Raw genomic sequence first — 20,099 nt, forward strand, 5'->3', positions numbered from 1 at the left:
AATAAAATTATACAAAAGTACCGCTAATACGGAATAGCCCAGAAGTGAAATAAAAAAGATACCAGACTAAAATGCGTTCCTAAAAATCATTTACGAATTTCATTGTCAATGTCTGATTTGTTTTTTATAAACACACATGCATTCCTATGGATGTGAGCGCTGATTTTATGATTTGTCATTGCCAACGCGTTTTTCTACTTAACCTTATAAAGTTACTATACAACTACAATATTTGCCAGCTCGATCTCACTAAGTATCAAAGAAATGATTCTAAAACTGTTGCATTGTTTTTGTTGCCTGCACCTGACAATCGTTACAAAAACGTGCCTTTCGCTGTCACTCGTAAGACCTTCTAACTCACTCACTTGCATTTATTTGTTTGAAAGTCATTAGAAAGTGTGTTTTTCAACAACAGCTTAGCGGTACTAACTTAATTAATATAGACTTGAAAAGGTTATAAAATGAAGTGGTTTCAATTGTGCGACCCTGGATGCTAGAAGGAAGAAAAAAGTTGTTAGTAATTGGCAAATTTGGGTAATATTTTCTTACTGTGAGCTGCTTGGTGAAATGCGGGCATAGGTTTTACATGTATTATATGTATGTGAGTTGGGTAGGCAAGAAAGTAATTTCCATTCGCAACTGCTCCATTATAATTAAGTCGATGGGATTGATTTTGAATAGCTGCATTAAAACGAAATTAAATTGTTAAGGGTGGCTAGATAGTAATGATAGTTTCTCTAATTGTTATGTATTATTATGTTATGCACTAAATATTACGGTATTCATGACGTGTGAATTGATTGCAGGAAAAAGTTGGAGATGTACACTAAAATTACTGCGATGGATTTGCATACCTATTATTAGACTTATGATTTCCTACGGGGCAGTAGTCTGGGAGAATCGCACGTCGAAGCAACGACTCATAAAACCAGTAACAAGGGCACAGGACTTGCGAGTGTATACATAACAGAAGCCATGCGTACATGTCCCACGGCAACAAAGGAAGTTCTTTTAGAATTCACGTCTCTTCAGATTCATATCCAATCACAAGGGAGGGCAACCCAAGGTAACATTGCCTCAGGCGTTCATCAAAATCGCACTAAGTTTGATATATAGTACTTGCTGAACTAACCTCTGAGCACTCAATGCCATTGGGCATGATGTTAGCGATGTTCAGTTTTGTCAAACCCGGAAAGATCGCTCACAGAGAAAGGCCCCTGCATCCAGCTGACTGCGGACCGGTGAAAGATATTCAGAAGCGCTAGACAAATTATAAGTATATTTCAAGCTGAAGTCTACGCAATAGAATCACAGCTATCTTTATTGATAGCCAGGCACCAATTAAGGCTCTCTTGGAATGTCTTGATTGGCTGAATATCTTAGGCCAGAACAATTAGATACGTATCCTAAGGGTTCCTGGGCACATACGAATTACTGGTGATGAAATGGCAGATCAATTATTTAGGAAAGGGCGACCTGCCCGTTTATAGGCGCAGAGCTATTTTGTTGTTCAGGGAAGGGTAACTTCTCCTCTCAGTCTTGAAATTCAATGGAGAATTTTTCTTGCCAACAAGGGCCCCCTCGACTGATAAAACTAATACTCTACAAGGCTCTCTAAACTAACACTACTCAAGGCGCAGAAGCTTGAACGATGACAATGTCCGATGAGGCGTCCCTAGGAGTGTTTGAGAGAAAAGCGAATGCTACCGATATCGAATACCCAAGAGATGCCTACAGGTAGATGCGTCGTCCAAAGAAGCTATTTTGAAACAGATCTCCTGTAGGGATGACTGTATTCACGAACAGACGACAAGCACGAACGCGTAAGGTAAAGCCTCAAGACGAACCCAAACAGACGACAAGTCGATATTGAGTAACGATATTGCAATTTTCCGATGCCCTTTGGGGGCCAACCAATGAATGCTATCGATAGCGTATAAACCCAATACACAATTAAGAGTGGAACCTGTACGCAGGTACCTGGTGTGTCTAAAAGGCATAAACACGGCTCCACCTTTATGGAATTGCTTTTAGTAGGGGACTTGGCTTCACTTGGCGCGCTTTGCTAAACTCGGCCCAAATCGCTTAAGCGGTTATCGCGTTAAGCAAGAAAAAGAAGAAGAAGAACTTATCCTCTCTTATTCAAGACGCGAATCTAAGACAAAGGACAATCTATTGAGTTTATCGCATTCAAAATCAATGATAGGTACGATTTAAAGGCTTTAGGAATTATATAAGAATAATTTTAGAATCATTACAAGACTCTAATAGGGCATTGAAGATCGAATTATCATCTTACTAAAAAACAATTTGCGGCAATGGAACATACAAGTTCTCTTGGGAGGAAGATGAAGATACAAAAAAACACGAGGGTAAACACATTTTACCAGAAGAGGAAATAAAACTCAATAAAATAGGAGAAATACTACAATTAATTGAGGAATCTTAAGCCACCACCCAGACAAAGATTGGTGGAGAAAGCATAAATACCGCAGTGCCGAATATCGAAGAGAACTTGGAAATATCGATTCGTTAATCGCCTGTTCGACATATGTTACATTCTTATTTTCGTTAATTAATAGAAATCCTGAATCTAATAAATTTTTCGTATTGCTGGTAGCGACCCTAAATTACTTGAAAAATGAGGGAAAACGGAACGCTTTTCTATGGCTTGGAATAGAATAAAATTATATCACGTGACAAAAAAAAAATATTGCAGGGACTATAAAAAGCATTTTGATGAGCCTATGTACATTAACTACACATTCAAATGAATTAAAGCACACTATACTCGGATAAGTTAGGTTAGGTTTTGGTGGCAGTCGGTTTAGAATAGCCAGCTCACTTACACCAAGCTTAGTGGTCAGTGCTTATTCACCATAGAACCATTTAGACGCTCTTATGAAGCGTAGGATATGTTTTATTACAAAACCGTATAATTCCGTAAGAGAGTCGAAAGCGTATTTTCCTAAAACCAATTACAGCGGAAATGTTCTACTGTTTCTTCCTTTTTCTCGTCTTTACAACTCCTACCGTATTCATGAGAAAATACTCTTAGCCTAGAAGAGTGCCAACCTAAGAGCTAATGACCGGTGACTCAAGCCACGACTTTCGAGATGTTCTCTCTTGAGAAGTTGAGCAATTCTCCTGAGCTTTTCTTATCTATTTGCGGCCTATCGGTGATATATTGGCCTCTTGTAGAATATTATTTTTTATACTTAATTTGCAAGTTGCCATAGGAATTCCAATATTGCCGCTGTTTTCAAGCAGTGGAAGATTATTAACTTTTCTGGCTACGTCATCGGCCTTGCAATTTCCTTCAATATCTCCATGTCCCGGAACTAATATAAGACTGACCTTGAAGACGGTGCTAATACTATTTAGACCCACCAGACACTCCTGAGCCACCTTTGATTTTAGTATAACTGCCTCCATTGATTTGATGGCCACCTGGCTGCCCGAGAAGACATTTATCGTAGTTTTTGTTACGGCGTGTGGTACATAGGTTACCATCTTTGTGGCGAAGACTTCCGTCTGGTAGACGCTACAGTAGTCCGGAAGTCCGATAGATAATTCTAGTCCTAATTCTTTTAAAAAAACTCCATAGCCTCCATTGTTTTCTAGCTTGGATCCATCCGCGGAAAAACTTATTTTCCCCTTTTCCATGGTCTTTGAGTTTGCCACTCTCTTTTTGATGGATGTTAGTCATGAAGAGCCTGTTGAAGGTGGTTTTAGAGAAAGAATAGTAGATTTCTCCATTGTAATTACTCATAGTATGTAGTTAGAAGTGCGTCCGAGCCACCGGGTCTTCCATAGTGCCATACTATTAAGTCTGAGCGCTAAAGCGGCGACCATGCGTTTTCCTAAATCAGCGAATTTATCTATCTCCTTCATACTGCCGAATACTGCTAGTGTTTTTCAAGCAGAAGTCTTTGCATTCCTGCAGGCATGCAAAATGCTTAGCGAACGCGGGAGCGAGGGAGATATTAACATTTTCTCCGATAGTCAAGCCGCGATCAAGGCTCTGACGACGCTATGATGCAGGACGAAATTAGTAAACTCCTGTAAGGAGGAGATCAAATCTCTTGGGCGTGCCAGGAAATAGAAACATAGAGGGAAATGAAATTGCTGATGAGCTTGCCAGAAAGGGGACTGAATTGGTCTCAGAGGCCTCCTACCCGGTCATAGGCATCCCCCTGACAGTTGTTAAAGGGGAACTGCACAAATTGTTTCTCAGGAAAGCGCAGAAAAGATGGAGCTCCATTTCTTCGTGTGCTATTTCGAAAACCCTTTGGCTCCAATACGATATACGAAGGACTCAGAAAGTCCTTTGGACTACTCGCCATTCAATTTCCAAACTCGTAGCTGCGTTTACCGGTTACTGGACGATCGGTACACACGCGGAAAGGCTAGGGTTACCATTTAGCCTCCATTGCAGAAGCTATGTGCACCTTTCAGAGAAGAAGACTGTTGAGCACTTTCTCTGTAAATGTCCGGGTTTGGCTGCTAGATGATTAAGGCCACTGGATGCTTTTTTCTTCGACAGCCGGGGGCAGTGAGTGCGCCAACCTAAATCCCATTAATCTTCTTCATTATATCAACAGCTTTGGCTGGTTGTAAAAATCTGCCTGTTGGCGGTCTCATAATTGTATCAAAATGACACTTTAGTGCTACTTGCCAACCATTTCACCTACATATCTACCTATTCTCAATACCCGGATAGAAGTTTTGATATGTGCAGAACTACAAACAATCCGGGTTTTTTCACACCGCGATTAAAGGTACGAAATGTCAAATAAATGGCACTTAGTTGTTTGGCATGAGAAAATTTCCCATTTCAAATTTATCGGGCATTGTCTTCTTTGTCTTTAAGACCAATTTCATACAGCGCTCAGTACATACATACCTACATATGCACCTGCACGCATACCTACATAATTATAGATACAACAATTTATTACGTATTTGCATAGTAATTCCCCTTTCCTTATTCGATGGTAGTTCAAGTTCAAGTTTTCGATAAATTGTTACGCATGTTAGGCATACGCACTCATACATACATACATACATACATACATACATAAATAGGCATGATACATATGCATGCATACATCCATATGCGTATATGTGTAAGTTGTTATGTAGCATTCAATGTAGAGCTGGTTTTTACGAATTCAAAAACTTAAAACCAAAATTCTGACTTGAAACAGAGCAGACCACTGATGCATTTGTTCGATGTGTTCGCGGGAGGAATTACGCGTACGCTTGTAGGTGTGAGTGTGACTGCCGTCATGCATGTAGGTGGTTTGATTATTGGATGGCTGAGCTACTTATAGTGGTTAATCGCTATGTTGAATAAGTGGGCGGTGACCTATAATTGATAGTTGGTGATTGTTGATTGTTGATTGGTGGTCAGCGACCATCGGTCAACGGCTTGCAAATCAGTGTTAAAGACTGGTGGTCGAAGATTACCCGAATATATGAAAAAAGCGCAAAGAAAAAAGTGTCTGCTTCCTGGTCGTTATGCAAAAGTAAGTAGTGACTTGCTTTGTATAACGAAAAGATAGCCCATGCGCATCCAAGATACTGAAACAACATAAGAGTAGGAGCTGTTGGAAAAGATTTTGGTTTTGTGTTCTTGATATTTTAATTAAATCGATCAAAGGTTCAAAATATTTTAACATGAATATTTAACAGAAAAAGGGTGTAAGTGCTAAGGTTCAAAATATTTTAACATGAATATTTAACAGAAATATTGTGCGGAATCTCTTGGGATATGGAAAATGTGCATAAAACTACTTATCTGCGCCAATCCATTTCCTCTTCAAAATTCGCATTCACAAGGTTTTTGTAATCGCGTATGGTTTTATTCTGCTGCGTCTGGCAATTTCTCCAGTGGAACATCGAAACATCTCCGGTGGGAGCTGAGGAGTTAGCCAGCGATACTTCTGGCTTCCAATGCCTCAATCGAAGCTGGTTTATCCACAAAGCGTTTAAACTTTACATACCCCCACAAATAAAAGTCCAAAGGTGTGATATCACACGACCTTGGTGATCAATCCACTAGTCCGACACGAGAGATAAATCGTTCACCGAAACGACGACGCAGTAAATTTATTATTTCACGGGTTGTATGGCAAGTAGCCCCATTCACTGTTACATTGGCGCCAGTCTCGTCTTTGAAATATGGGCCAATGATTCTCCAGCCCATAGGCCGCACCAAACGGTTGTTTAAATGGATGTAATGGCATGTGAAAAGGTGGCTAGTGTCGTGCGGGTATATCGGGGTCAATTCTGGATAGGTAGAAGTTTAACTTGCTACAATATCCAGAGCGTAATTATGCCAGTGTTACGCGGGTTTCACGGGGAAGTTGGAGTTCTTCATCTGCTGTAGGTATTGGTTGGACTCCGATGGCATTCGGTGGTCGGGAGATTAAGAAGGTGGTGATGGTCTCCCGATGAATGTAGTTTATTGTCAGTCTAAACGCTGTCTGGTTCAGTAGATGTCTGTTCGTTTTGTCCTGGATTTCGCCGACATAGCTTTTAAATCGTCTCCTGAGGTGCCTGGGAGGCGGTCCTGGCTCAAGCAGGTATCTATAAGGGTGAAACCTGTGGTAGCACCATAACAGGAACTGCTTGCTGAGCAGTTTATTGTGCTCTTTACAGTAAGCATCTGTGCCTCGTTGTGAAGGTGTTGAAGAGGGCGTTTAGGAGGCAACCCGTCGCTGTCCGAACAGCAGTGCTTTGGCAAGTCTGGAGCTTTATCGACTGCGCGTCACTAGTTCCAGGCGGCCAGACAGGCGCAGCATAGTTTAGAACCGGCCGGTCAATTCCATAGCAACAATTCTTTGCCTTTCTCCCAAGTACTGCCGGAAAGCGATTTGAGGACCTTGTTGCGAATTTGGGCTTTAGTGCCATTTGCGCTTGTGTGCGTAGAGAAGGAGAGCAAACTGCCAAAGGTTACACCCAAAATTTCGGGATTGTTAACTGTCGGAATTGGTGTATCATCGACTTTTACCTTGAGTTCCAGTTTGACCTCCTTTGCCCAGGTGGTAAAGAGGCAGCCGGTACTACGTTACCGGAATGACACGGGTTTTACCCGGCCAAGGGTTGTCGCCCCAGTAAACTATCCCTGTATAGGGAACCGTTTATCACCAGTCTTACCGTTCGCTGGCTGCGACCCACTTATGTACCACATTTCCGAGTCAGATTGAATGTCTGGCAAGTATGGATTACATGCCATCCAGATCGTCTGAGCTAAGATAGATATCTTGACATTTTTGGAGACTTTCAGGGCAGAGTTGTTGCCGCACGCACTTGCACTATAGGATTGTTTATGTATTTCCTTACAATTTCCATATGCGCAGTGAAGTTTCTGATCGTTTGGTCAGCAATATTGCTAGGCCTTGGTGCCCTACTGGTACTGGTACTGTCACAGCTAATTACGTGCAATTTTGGTTTCGCCGAGAAAATGTGGACCATAAAACAGTTTTAAGCCTTTGCGCAAAAATAATCAATTTTTTTTTCTCCAAACTAATATACCTACATATGTGATCTTAAGGTAAATTCTTAAACTGATAGAGAAGGGAAGTAAAACTGATAGGAAGGGAAGTGCACTGAGAGCATTCATGCGGCTGATGTTTATTGCTCCTGTTATGCCGACATTCTCTAATCTTAACAATTTAGTTTTTGTAGTTTTTTGCCTTTAATGAAGAAGCGGAATATCAGCCTGGATCTTGAGAATAAAAAACTTGTACAGTGGCTGAATAAAGAACTCGGATAACCACGTGATATGGTTTTAAATAAAAAAATATAAATTAAACTGCAAATGGAATGCGTTTAAAAAAACGTACACAAACTTCAACTCATTCGTACACAGAAAATACAAACATAAAAACTTAGCAAAATACATGACAAAAAAGAACTCGGACCTTTATATTAAGTAGAGTTAGGCAAATAATATTTAAGAAAAAAAAAAACAATATAATTAATATTTAGTCGGCAAGGGTTTATTTTTTCTTCTTGCCATGGATTCGACCAGTTTCTTGCATATTAAAGGACCTATTTTCCCCCACTCTTCTTTAATAGCATCTTCTTTGTCCTTCTTGTTTCTTATAAAAGCTTTTTCTGTGGGTTTTCCAAATGAGCCCACAGATGTTTAGTTATATTGATGTCTGGAGATTGTGGAGAAGTTTTAAGTACTTTAGGGCAGTTGTACATAAGCCATAGACGGGCATCTAGTGCCTTATGCTTGTGATCATTGACTTGATAGTACTGGAAATTCTACGTAATTCCCAAATTTTCAGCACTTTGGACCAACTTTGGACCTTTCATAATTGTTAGGTATTGTTTGTGGTCCATATTGCCGTTAATGAAGCACAAATTTCCAGTACCAGCAGCGGACATACAACCCCATACCATTACCGACGCACCCCCATGTAAGTTTTTTTCCAGCAACTCTACAGTAGGTCCTCTCACACATATGATTGTCCATCTGACCTAAATATGTTAAACTTGCTTTTATCTTCAAATTGCTTCCAAAACTCGAAATCCTTATCCCCATGACGCTTTGCGAATTTTATTGTTGTTGTTGTAGCAGCATAAACATTTCTATACATATATGGGGAATGCTGCTGAAGTGACAGCAAACAAAAAACAACAACAATTTGCGAATTTTATTCTCTTGTGCCGGTTAATATCGTTGATGAAAGGTTTTTTTTCGTGCAACTCTTCCATTATAATAATTCTTTCGAAACACTAGACTTATACTTGCAGGGTTGCAGTTAATATTAAGGTGTTGGACGACTTCTGTTGCGAGCTTAGAAGCGTTCAAATTTGGGTTTTCTTAATTTGTTGCACTATCCACCAATCAATCGTCTCGATTTCTTCTTATTTTCCACGAATGAAACGTTTTATCATGTCGTATACAGTCGAATGGAGTCTATCCACTATTTATGCGATTTCCTGAACGGTTATACCCTTTCCATGATGACTAATAATTAATTTTCTGACTTAATTGAGCTGTGTCCATGCTGTTTAAAATTTGGACTTTTATTGAACAAAATATGGCTGAATTTTTATTTTAGTTTATTACGCTTGGTTCTTCCTGTGCACTGTTGTATGGAGAGAAAATTAGTAGTGGGATTACCCGTTTTAAAGTGCCAAAGAATCACAATAATGCCAGATGTTCGGCTTCATTTTTGACACCAAATTTGCGAATGTTGCATGACACATTTCTTAGAACAAGGAAGTAATGGATTTGTAAATTATTATTACTATTTTCAAAATCCTATTTGAATATCTCATAGAAAAATATAAAACCAAAAATATTTAACTTGCATTTCTTCCAAAAATTTTGAATTTGAAGCTGCATGTTATGTATGGCCGAGTACTTTATTGAACCACTGTATCTCCAGCGGAGAGGCATTTTAAATAAAAAAAAATGTATATTTCAAATTTTTCCAAAATTCTTGTCCTATGACTACTCGTAATAAGATTTTTTTTAATAGTTAAATAAAATTATTTTTAATTTTTTTTTTTAATTGTTAATTAATTTATATGCCGAATTTGAAGCATTTCATTAGGTTCTTCAGAATACTGCTTTGCTGTTTGCATGGCTAATCATAAAGTGACTGACAGCGTTGCTATCAGAACCCTCGAATACACTATAGGTATCTGCATTTTTATGTATTCGTGCATGTTTACACATTGACAGTCCTCAAGTAAATTAGTTGCTTATTTAAAATACCAACAACAACCGTAGACCAATCAACATTTATAACAGCGAACAGGTATTTAGTTTAAAGCATAAATCGTTGTATTTTTATTTTGATTTCTTAATTTTTTTTAATTTTTTAGCGCTAAGTCAAGTCAAAGCTGTGCCCAGATCGGCCAAAAGCCACAGCCACAGCCACAAAGCCACTGCAAAGTCAAGCTGTGGTTGAAGTCGCATTCCGCTCAGCGCGACTCAGCTCATTTCCATTCAGTTCCGCTCAGCTGTGTTTCGATGGAGCTTTTAACGTTCAGCGCCTGTTTTGTTTTTTATTTTTGTCGTTTCGTTTGCTTTTTTTATTATTGTATATTTTTACTGTTTTTTCTTACTCATTTTTGTTGTGGGGGTTTTTCGAAAACTTTTGAGCGCTCAACTTACATATCTCAGTTTGAAGCTTAAGGTAATTTTTCAGTTAACTTGAAACAGGCGAGCAAAACGGACGTATTGGTTGCGGAACGCCACAAGGATTTTCGAAAATATTTGATACTCGGTTTCAAGAATCTGTGTGATTTTTTATTATAATAAAAAAATAATGACGATAGCGTGAAACGCGTATGACGGACGCGCGCGAACGTCAATAGCGAGATAAACAACGAAAAAAAAACTTCAATAAACAACAATAAAATTACATAAAATATATAAAAACAACAAAACCAACGACAACGGTGTCATCGCCGAGGCTTTTAACTAAATAAGGCAAGTGTTCAATGTAACAAACAAGTAGCGTCACTAAGTTAAGCCTATCGACGCGCCAACTTGCTCTCGTATTGCATGAAAATTCAATGATGATGAATATCTGAACTGTGTGAATATTTGGCGGAAAATTCATTACGAGTGTTGTTTTTTTTAATAAGAAAACAAAAATTGGGGAAAAAATTTAAATGCAACCAGTCACACGAGAAATATGGAAATTTCATGCCTCGAAAATGAAGAATGAGTTAATGAAAAAGCAAAAAATACATACATGAATAAATAAAAATTAAGACCAAAAAAAAAAATGCAAAACAAAAAAAAAATAGAGAATACAATAAGTAAATGGTAACAACGAAACCGAGTTGAATAATTTTTGGAATTGAGCCATTCTTTATAAAGTTTTTATAAATTAAAACTTAATGCAATTTCCAAAAACAATAACAAAAAAAGGAAATAGCGTGTGTGTGTTTTTTTTACATTTACCTTTAAACTGTGAGAATTTTAATTTTTTAGCTGGCCTGCAAGGAGATGCACAGACGCGTGCAAATATGTATGTGCTTGTGTGTGTTTTGTTTATTCACATTATTTAGAAAAACAGCAGCAGTGTAATAAAAATTAGCGTGTCAAAGTATTAATTCCATGGTTAGACTAATAAAAGCAAAAGTGACGATAACAGTTTTTACAACTTGAGTAACAAGCGCTGAAAAAATATATGAAAAAGCGTAAAAAATTAAAAAAAATATTTATTTTTAGAAAATATATCAAGTGATGCAAGTATTTACCATTGATAAACATTTTAATTTAAAAAAATTCCAACAACAAGTGTTAGTGATTTAGTTTTTTCGATTTATGCACAAAACATTTTTTTGCGATACTCCTACGAGTATAATTACAAATTCTTAATTGAAAAATGCATTAATAATAGTGTAAATAATAGGACTATGAATAAGTTCGTGCGGTTTTTTTCGAAATTTGAAACTTTATTGACGTAAAATGGTTACAAATTTTATATTCAAAATATTGTCCATCGCTTACTACTTTTTCCCATCTTTCTGGCAATTAACGGATTCCCTTTGTGAAAAATTCGGTCGGTTTTGCCGCAATCCACGAATCGATCCATTTTTTGACTTCATCGTAATTACGGAAGTGCTGGTCAGCCAGGCCATGTTGCATCGATCGGAAGAGATAGTAATCGGATAGCGCAAGGTCTGGACTATACAGCGGGTGGGGTAGGACATCCCATTTGAGCGTTTCTAAGTATGTTTTGACCACTTGTGCAACATGTGGCCGAGCATTGTCATGTTGCAAAATAACTTTGTCGTGTCTATCGGCGTATTGCGGCCGTTTTTCTCGCAGTGCTCGGCTCAAACGCATCAATTGTCGTCGGTAGACATCCCCCGTAATCGTTTCATTCGGTTTCAGTAGCTCATAATACACAACACCCAGCTGGTCCCACCAGATACACAGCATAACCTTCAGGCCATGAATATTCTGCGCCGACGTCGATGTTGAAGCATGGCCAGGATATCCATACGTTGCCCGACGTTTTGGATTGTCGTAATGGACCCACTTTTCATCGCCAGTCACAATTCGATGCAAAAAACCCTTTCTTTTGTGCCGTTGAAGCAGTTGTTCGCATGCCATAAAACGGCGTTCAACGTCTCTTGGCTTCAATTCATACGGCACCCAATGGCCTACCTTTCGGATCATTCCCATGGCTTTTAAACGTTTGGAAATGGTTGATTGATCAACTCCCAAAGTTTTTGCAACCTCTTCTTGCGTTTGAGCCGGATCTTGATCGAGCAATTCCTCCAATTCGGTATCCATGAACTTTGGCGGCGCACCCTCGCGTTCTTCGTCTTCCAAGCCAAAATCACCACTTTTAAAGCGTGCAAACCACCCTGGCACGTTCGCTCAGATAGAGCATGCTCACCATAAACTTCCACCAAGATACGATGACTTTCGGCTGCTTTTTTCTTCATATTAAAATAATGAAGAAGAATTCCCCGCAAAAACACATTATTTGGCACGAAATTCGACATTTTCAAGTGTGGTAAAAATATTGTTGTTTACGCTTCAAATAAAAAACTTATACTGACGTTTGTGCCTTACGACAGTAGCTCTCCAATGAATGTTTGGAAATGTGGATCGATGGAATAATAATCAAGTTACGCCATCTGTTGTAAAACCGCACGAACTTATAAATAGACCTATTAGAAATTTGTGTGTGAAAAACTAAAATTTTTTCTAATCGCCCATAAAGTTACAGATTTCAATTTGAAAAAAAAAAATTTTTTTTTCTATTGATATAAAATATATAAATAAATTCATCATTGGGACAATTGGTCTCGAGTATCACATCTAACAACATATTGTTGTTTGTTTTGCTACACAAGTTTTCAAAAACTTTTGAATAACCGTATTTCTACCTCGGCAGGCAGGCTAATCACCTACCCTGTCAGAACTCAAATAGATTAACGAAGCCAAAGCAAGACAAAAGTCTTGTCGAGGCCCTATGCTCCCGAGAGGAATGAACAAGGAAAAACAAATTTCTACCTCTGATGCGTAGGCTGCTATTTAACTTTTGAGATATGACAACATGGTTTGAATATTTCGAATCTGTCATTTACTGTCTAAAATTTAACATTTTTACACAGAACATTTGCTCATAGGAGCAGCAAAGGGCCTTTCAAAAGTGACGCCTAGATGTAAGTAGGAGATAATTCCTAGGCGGTACCTTTTTCTATGCCATCTTTGACATTCGTCAAGTAGACAGATGTACAATTTTAACTATGGATTCTCACACGATAAAACAACGCGTGCGAACTTTTGAAACTTATTACGGAAATGGTCGATCTTAAAGAGCAAAAAATCGAATATATTGCAAAATTCGTTTTTTTTGGTGGAAATAATCATCCGAAAGAGTCGACAATTTAAAGTTTGGTAAAAAAATTTCAAGAAACTGATTCTCTAGAGGATAGAAAAAGGACTGGTAGATCAAGAACTGGATGTTGTGTTGAGAATATTGCTGTTGTATCGCAAAGTGTTGCGGATAGCCAATCTGCAATCCAGGCTCTTCGGCTACAACAACCTCTAAACTGGTGGAACAAAGCAGAACGAACCTTACCACCTAGAGGGTAAACCATAACGTTACCTTAATTTGGGTTTCGGGACATCGAAATATTGAAGGAAACGAAATAGCGGACGAAGCGCGGAAAGATGGGGATTTGCCATGAGTAACATTTTTGCAGAATCGGTACACCCACCAATGGGTGCAATCAAGAATGCAATCGCGGATAGTAGATGGAGAAACCAGACAACATGCAAAGTTAGCAGAAATTTATGGCCCACCTACAACCACAAACAATCGTCAACATTGACAAATATGAAACGAAGGGATACCTGCAGACTCAAGGCAGCGATAAGTGGCTTCGGGTCCATAGGAGAGCAGCAAAAATTGGCATCCCTTTACAATTATACTGCCATAGTTGTAATCAACCGGTGAAAAGGGAGACCATCTTCCAATTCCACGTGTGTGAATGCCCTGCCCTATGGAAGGCGAGGATGTTAATCTTTAGCCAACCGCTTTTTGAAAACTTTGAAGAGCTGGCCGCCATAGACGTACACAATCTTGTAAGGCTTCTCAGCCGCACGGATTGGATATAGTCGTGAAGGAATATTCGTATAACTGGTTGGTAGCGAGAGTGTGGCAACGGAATGATGCGGAAGCACTAATTGGATTCTTGCTGAATCACCACTTCAACCAATTAACCTAGCAAAAGGTGTTGTTGAACAACGTTCAGTATCGATATCTCAACGTTGTCAATAATTAGGCATTCATGAATCGATTGTTTGGAGGATTTTACCTATAGACACTGCTCATGGTGGACTTGAAATGATGCTATTTTTCACATATGTATAATTGTTAAGAGCCGTATTGTGAATTAAAATGGCGAAGCCGGAGAGAATGTGAATTTGTACATGTTTTGTTTTAAACCAACATCTATACATGGCTTTTGGAATACTCTTTATTGTGTTGTTCAAAGATACTTGTTTAAAAAAATTAATTACCTCGCGCGTATTTTCCTCCTAACACTCTCAATGACTTCCGCGATAAGAAAACTGTGCCATCGACTTTTGGTCATGAGGCAGATTTCCGAGCTACCGTTTTACGTTGGTTTTCCAAATTCAATCGTTGTTGCACTTCGTTACAAGAATGAATTTCGTGGAGATCGTCAAAGATCGGTTATTGCACTGGAAAGAAAATTGAAGATCTGATATTGTAAGATCGTCATGTGACATACCGTTATATTGAGGCATGCTTGACCTACTCTATTCATTCAATATTGCATCCAAATATTGCCCTAAATACCCTTGTATTGAAATGTTATTTTTCAAGATTTCAAAGATGGGTGTGCGTATTGCCAGATTTTTTCCTTCAAATATTATTTCTATTCTATTCAAAATCGTATTCAAATTTCATTCTATTTTTCTGCAATGGTTTAAATCCCATGTGAATTGAAGGTGGTGCATTGTCGCAATGTCAATGGTGAACTAGAGGACTCGCCAAAGCCCGGACTCTGAGCACGCAGGCAGTACAGGATATACACTGTAGATAGATCGGGATCCGGAATCCAGCAGTTGGCCTCCTGAACGGGCACGTTGTTGACAGCGGTCCTGGTCCACTTGAAGTTGGTCAGAGACGCGCACGACACCCTTATGGTGCCATTCTTTGTTTCATAGCCCTTCGCGTTGGCTTCATGTATTTGATTTCTGCGTCAGTCAGCTAATGGCCAGGTCCCAGTTTTCCGATCACAGCCACAGGTCGTGGGCCAGGACCTTCTTGCTATAGGATGGCATGACCATACCATCCTTCACTGACAATATTTAAGCTGAGCAGACAGCTGAGTTGGAGTTGTTTTTAAGGCGGCGGTCGGACCGTGGCTTGGCAGAACCATCGCCCGCCACTTTGACTGGTGCCGAGATCACGCTTGAATCTTGAGGAGCCGTGGCGCGGATATCAGCATCAGCTTCAGGGCAGGGAGGTGTGCTGCTTTCAGTCATCGTCTTCCTACGCTAACGTCAAGAGCGAGATGATTTGGGAGCCCCTGTGTCTATCGAGAAATCAGTGGCTTCTGTGGGTGTCACTTCTGCCGACCGAGGTCTTTTGGAAGACACAGACAAAGAAGGGCCGACAGAGTCGCATGAGGATTTCTCCAGGATGCGCTCTCGTTCATACAGCTGAGAGACTTGAGTAATGGTAATAATAAATCCTTCGTCTTTCAATACCTCTTTCGGTTTTTGTTCGCACTCCTCCCTAGCCAGAATGGTTCGAGGATGGCACCGTGATTCTATGGCAACTTTGAGTCATCACGCGAGTGTTAGAACTTAACCCAAATGGGAAAGCCACTATTGTGATGCTAGGGCTTCCCTATCCACCACCTGGAACGGCCCCGATGGGAGATCAGGCGACTTCACACGGACTCCAGACCCTTACCCTTACGCAATTAAATTATGTGCTGTTTACCTCGTTTAACTGGTCTGGGTTGGAATATGCTTCATTTATTTGAAGATCTTATCACCAATTACAAGAATAGAATGGAAAGAAATGATATTTCTTAAATTTGCTCTAAGATCTTGAAATTTTTCCTCCATTTCCCTCTTAAAGCTCTTTTTATTAGCCGGATTAATGTAGCTCGATTGCAGATGCCCCATTTTATCGCTGTCTTTAGTGTTCAATTCAATTCTATGTGACGTGGATTGTGCGTTTCTCTTGCAACGCCTTAACTTTCTCAGAATAGAATAGATTGATTTGAGATTGCCATGCAATGGCAGCCGTTAATGCTGAGCGAGTTAACTCAACTGATTGACTTGATTGATGAGAATGCTCACGGGTTCTTAGTTAATCTTTAGGGAAGTTTATGAATTTTCTAAACCCCTTTTGATTGTTTCGCTCTGATCTGATCTAATTTCCATCTTTCCTGGTAGGACTCTTTTCCTGGTGAAAGGAGTGATGACTGCTTTGGATGGGTTTATATCCCGACTCATCGCACCACAACATCTCTTCGTTAAGTTTCTAAGCTCTTGCACGACGAGACATTTACGAAGCTCCTGCTCTTCCATCTCAAGATATTAAAAATGCATTTCGAGCCCAATTCACCTATAGCTTTGCGAATTTAATAAGATCTCGGATTTGCTATTTAAATATAATAATTGAGCCGTTTTCTTTGAAAGTGGTGTAAGTCCATTATATATTATATGGAGATATTTAAGGGTTTGCATGTAAGTCCATTTTGACAAAAAATCAGTTCATTGTATCAGGGTTGGGCATGGTGCACGAAATAATTAGTGCAATAAGTGGATAGTTAAAACACTGAGACACTGAAGATTTAGTGATAATGAAACCTTTATTTTAACTACCACTAATTTTTTAGTGGTAGTGCAATTTAGTGCTAGTGCAAAATGCACACCCCTGGTTTGTATTAGGGCCAAGTCTGAAATCTGTAAGAATGTTAAGAACACAAGGTAGCATTCCGGATCCATTGCTGGCATTGGTTCTCGCTTTTCGTTCGGCAAATTTCTGTTGCGTGCCGATGATTTAAGAATTTATTCAGTCAACACTGCAGATATGATGAAACTTCAATACGAGAAGGATAATCTACATTCTTGGTGTTTGAAATCACACCTTTTATTAAAAAGGAAAAAGAAAATTATTATTTTTGCGTAAAAATTTTGCGCATATGGCTAAAAACTGTTTTATGCTCGATCTTTAGCTTCTGGGCGATGCTACGACTACTGACATGCTGCTAAATTTCGATTACTTCTGTGATTTTATTGATAACGGAATCGACGAAACTAAAATTGCATGCAATTAGCTATTAGAGTATCGGCACCATAAACACCATTACGAATTTCAGCGGCCTAACTTGCGTTTTCGCCTTTATCAAAGAAAAACTGTAAAATGTATTGAATTTTCTCTTTATTGACTTCCATTGTTAACACCCTGTAACTCACAACTGAATGGAACAAACAAAAAACAGCGGATGATGTTATTTTTAGTGGAAAATGTCTCCTTGACAACGAGCATAAACTTTAAATTGTTTGATCGATACCTTACGAGATGTCAATAACTACAGCCATCTACCGAGAAATTAATGGATTTCATTTTGATGCCATTTTCAATTTGCATTTCTCAATGATGTCATTTGAAGTTCTGTGGGTTTCATGTCTTAACTATCAGAATGAAAAGCTGTGACTTTAAAGATGTGTGTTGACAATAAAAAAACCCTTTTATGGGTTCATTGTTAACCAATATCCCATACCTTCTAAATATGGAATGAATTGGATCGAATATAATGATTTTCCAACTACGTCGACTCCACCTGCACCCAGCGGGCCCAAGCAAATTCGTAAACCTCGCAGATCGTAAAAACAAAAGCTAACCTAGATAACTATTTTTTTTTACTAATAAGCTAGGCATGTTTAGATACGAAAATCCGGTACACCAATGCAAAAGTGTACTCTAATAGATATTTTATGGTTGACCATATACATTTTACTTACATGCATACATACTGTTACTTTCAAAATTCGGAAATATATTGTTGATACTTAAAATAGACGGCCAATAAAGGCATATATTTATATGCATATGTATGTAAGTAGTCAACTAACGTTATTTTTATGAGATATAAACTACATTTGTATGTATGAGTGTCTGTAAACCTTACATTATTAAGTTATAACGAACATGCCATTAACACAGTTTTAATTATAAACCCAATTTGTGTAAGGAAACATTTGCTTTTGTTTTCCACTGCCACTAGTAATGCCAGTAGTAATTGCGAAGGGAACACAATAAAAAACAGCAATCACCGAAAAAGCGCCAATAAAATATATTATAACAAAAAAATTTAATAAAATAAAAATTATTATACGGACATGCATGTAAAATAAAGAAATTTATGTAATAAATAATATTTTTTATGTCCGCAAATTGTTATGCGCTGACTGCTGACTGTTGTTGCTGTTATGTTATTGCTAGCATTGCTGCTGGTGCTTGAATCATCAACTGTTACAGCATGTTCAAGTATGCCAACATACATTCATATGCACGAAAATATGAGTGTGTGTGTATACATGCTTGCTTTATCTTATATACATATGTATGCCTAGTAAATGCTCATTTTATTTATGCTATTTGGTATTGTTTATGATTGTCTTCTGTCGCTTCACTGCATGTGCATTACAGTTGTTGTTTTTTTAGTTGTCGCTCATCACTTGTCCATTTCCATTGCACTTTCATTTGCTTACACACCTTTTTTCGCCAACACACATTGCGGTAGTAATTACAGTCGTTTTTATGGTCGGTTGTTTGCGAGTCCGCATAATACATATCTACATTCGTATGTATGTATGCATGTAACTAAATTTGTACATATTATGCATTTTTTCGGCAATTCTGCCTTGTCTCGCGCCCGACTGCTTTGTAACTTTTGCCATTTCTCCGTTCGTTTGGGAGTTTGGCGCTCTCTCTCGGCGCTCGCCATATGTTCATGAGTAAATATTAAGTCATTACAACAACAAAGTGTACAACTAGTTTACTTGGTTATTGGGTTATTGTTGCTGTTTTTGTTATTACGTAGTAATACTTTGTTGTTATTTTATAATATTTCCTTTTTTAATTTCTTGCGGTTTTTTTGTTGGCGCTGCCTTTGCTTTTAATATTGGTTTCGTCTCTTCTTAACTGTTTATAAATTTTATCAAATTATTTGACGATGCTTGAATTTACATGCACATACAGTTGTGTTCAAAATAATAGGAGTGACCCATCATAAAATGAAAAATTTAAGTTATTGAAATATTTTTCACCGCAAAATGTTTATTTCATACAATCTCTCCGTATATTTACACTTTTTCTATTAGTATTGAGAAAAATAAGAAAAACAAATACTTGAATACAAAACCTCCATAAGCCACTTTTCAAAAAAAAAGGAGTGTAATACAAGACGGTCACCGTATTCGAATCAGTTGGTGCGTGTCTACCATTCGGAAGTGCGTAGATTCAAATCTCTTTACGAGAAACAACAGAATGATAGAAAACCTTGTTTCTAATAGCGATCGCGCCGTCGGCAGGCAGTGGCGCACCTCCAAGTATATTCCTGACATGAAAAAGCTGCTCACAAAAACCATTTGCCCTTCGGAGTCGGTTTAAAACTGTAGGCCCCTCCATTTGTGGAACAACACCAAGAAATACACGTCAAATCGGAGGAGTAGCTCGGCCAAACAGCGAAATAGGGTGTAAACGCCATAAAAAAAAAAAATAATAATAATAAAAAATATGAACTCATTATTATTTGTTGTTTGCGTTAGTTTCCCTAATATTTAGTTTAATATATAGTATATTGCCACGTACACTCGTTTTGGGTGTTTGGCCGAGCTCCACCTCCTATTTGAACTTCGAACGGCAGATATTTTTTGAGGAGCTTTTTCATGGCAGAAATACACTCGGAGGTTTGCCATTGCCTGCCGAGGGGCGACCGCTATTAGAAAAATGTTTTTCTTAATTTTGGTGTTTCACCGAGATTCGAACCAACGTTCTCTCTGTGAACTCCGAATGGTAGTCACGCACCAA

The 20,099-nt window shown here is 38.5% G+C and overlaps 1 protein-coding gene across 2 annotated transcripts in view; it reads left to right on the forward strand.

Annotated features, from left to right (window-relative positions):
* The first annotated feature begins 10,169 nt into the window (after positions 1 to 10,169).
* The window catches only part of LOC128864501 (dual oxidase maturation factor 1), a 93,812-nt gene continuing 83,882 nt past the window's right edge, over positions 10,170 to 20,099 (forward strand). The window contains exon 1 of one of the 2 annotated variants that reach the window (XM_054104197.1): positions 10,170 to 10,468. The gene's annotated coding sequence lies outside the window, so the exon portion shown is untranslated. Of the gene's footprint in view, positions 10,469 to 10,883; positions 11,016 to 20,099 lie in introns of those variants that run through there. The other variant, XM_054104196.1, reaches the window with a different exon arrangement.

Source organism: Anastrepha ludens, chromosome 5 (assembly GCF_028408465.1).
Source record: "Anastrepha ludens isolate Willacy chromosome 5, idAnaLude1.1, whole genome shotgun sequence".
NCBI lineage: Eukaryota > Metazoa > Arthropoda > Insecta > Diptera > Tephritidae > Anastrepha > Anastrepha ludens.